Genomic DNA, 2,106 nt, shown 5'->3' with positions numbered 1-2,106 from the left:
AACAAAAAAACATTTAATTTGACATTTTATCTTTTTGTGTGTGTGAATGTTAATCTTTAGAATTTTGGGGAGAAATTCACTGAAGAGGGTTTGGTGGGAAACGCTGCTGCTGAAACGCTAAAATGATAATGAAAACACTGACCACACACACACACACACACACACACACACACAGCGACACCTAGTGGCTGTAACACTCATCACACTTTAAACTCATCCCTGCTGTTAGAATATTTCGAGTTAATTATTCTGCCTTTATTAAGTGGCCTTGTTTAGATAGTTAGTCCTGTGGGTGTGTGTGTGCTTTGATGTGTGTTAAGTCTGTTATCTCTGCACTCAACGTTACTGAATATAACCCCACACTGATGTTATAATAACCGCATGCTCATTAACGTGCATTTAATCTTCAGCTGTGAAGGATGTGAGAGCTGCAGGGATTAAACCAGGAGAAATAGGGATTATAAATTCACTGAAATTCAGAAAACAAAGCAGTTCGATGTCCGTTTGACCTGATTACTGAAATAAATCTGAATATGGATCCAAACAACGTGGCGTGGAGTTTATTCTGTCCTTCACTGACTAGACATTCACATCATCACAGATTTAAACAAGATATTTTTAAAAATTCCTGTTTATTCTGAATCAGAAATAGACAAAACATATTAATTGCATCCAAAACCTCCAAAAAATGTTCAGATGCCTGAAATGAAGATCGAAGGCAAATACGTTCAGTCTCAGTCTTACCAAGAGTCTCAGGACATTTCATGAAGAACTTTACATCAGAATTTGAAATAAAATAATATAATACATATTTTTTTAAAAAAAAAAAATACATAACTACACTTAGAAAAAAGTTTAATCTAGAAACTGAAGGGGATCTTTAACTTGTCCTGCTGTAGGAAGCCTTATAGGTTCTATGCAGACTCTACGAAGGAGCTAGAACCTTTAACCATGTGAAGATAGTTCCTTGAGGAACCTACACACACACACACACACACAAAGATGCCTCTGATCTCAGATTCTTGAAAATCTCCAGTACAGTTTCCGCAAGTTAAATCTCAGAACTGCCTCAATAGGAGTTAGAGGTGTTTTCCCCTTATTTACACAGAAGCCAGCCATGGGGATGCTAACTTCTGCACTCAACTTTAATCAACTGTTTTTTTAAACATATCATTGAGGCTTCCACTCAGGCAGCGAGTTTTCTTTACCTAAACATGTTTCCTGATAGCGTTAAAGAGCTGAGCGTATTAAACAGGTGAGATAGTGAACAGGTGAGATAGTGAACAGGTGAGATAGTGGGCGTGGCTCTGATTAATAGGTCAGGGTGATTCCTGATGTGCGGGTGTGACCCTAAAACAGATAAAAACATAAACAGAACAGGAATAAAAGAGAAATTTACACAGGAGAAGAATAAGGCTGGAGTAAATAAACGCTTTTATAAAGTAAATGTGTTACACTCTTTATTACAGGAACAAAAACATTAATAATTACTTAAAAATCTTACTTTTTTTTTTATTGCAGAAGCTTTAAATAACCTGCTGATTTCCATCAACATGAGTAACGTTTCTAAATGATTTATCATCTAGAAATTCTAAAAGAAATACAGCAAAAAGAAATGTAAATAATAATAATAATAATAATAATAATAATAATAATAATAATAATAATTGCTAATAAAACACAGTATCAGGTAAATTATAATATGAATATAAAAATTCAATCAGTGAATGATTAATGAGATTAATGAGCTCATCACACATTCTCACCTTCATCATTCCCTCTGATCAGTTATCATTCCTTTTAAATTAAATCAAATCTGATTTAACAAGAATGCTCACAAATAAAGTTTTTTTTTTTTTTTTTTTTTACAGATTATATATTTGTTATTTAAGTGTTGTTTTTAACTCACGTTTTATTTTGCATGTCTTTTGCATTTATTTGCGTGTTTTAATGTTTTGAGTCGCTGTTGTTGTTGTTGTTGTTGTTGTTGTTGTAGTTTATAATGTTGTCCACCAGGCGGCAGCAGAGAGTCGTGACTCCGTGTTGCAGCTTGACTCCGCCCCCTTCCCCCCCTCACCTGGTGGAGTGTACCTCACAGGTATCTCA

The 2,106-nt window shown here is 34.6% G+C and overlaps 1 protein-coding gene across 3 annotated transcripts in view; it reads left to right on the top strand.

The window, feature by feature from the left end:
• Nucleotides 1-547, top strand: part of lgmn (legumain) — a 14,851-nt gene extending 14,304 nt beyond the window's left edge. For all 3 annotated transcript variants that reach the window (XM_053232905.1, XM_034303179.2, XM_053232906.1), the window contains exon 14: nucleotides 1-547. This exon is cut by the window's left edge and continues 240 nt beyond it. The gene's annotated coding sequence lies outside the window, so the exon portion shown is untranslated.
• Nucleotides 548-2,106: the final 1,559 nt, after the last annotated feature.

This window comes from Pangasianodon hypophthalmus, chromosome 3, assembly GCF_027358585.1.
Source record: "Pangasianodon hypophthalmus isolate fPanHyp1 chromosome 3, fPanHyp1.pri, whole genome shotgun sequence".
NCBI classification, from domain to species: Eukaryota; Metazoa; Chordata; class Actinopteri; order Siluriformes; family Pangasiidae; genus Pangasianodon; species Pangasianodon hypophthalmus.
Note: the sequence above shows the minus strand (reverse complement) of the source record. Positions and strands in the feature narration are given on the sequence as shown.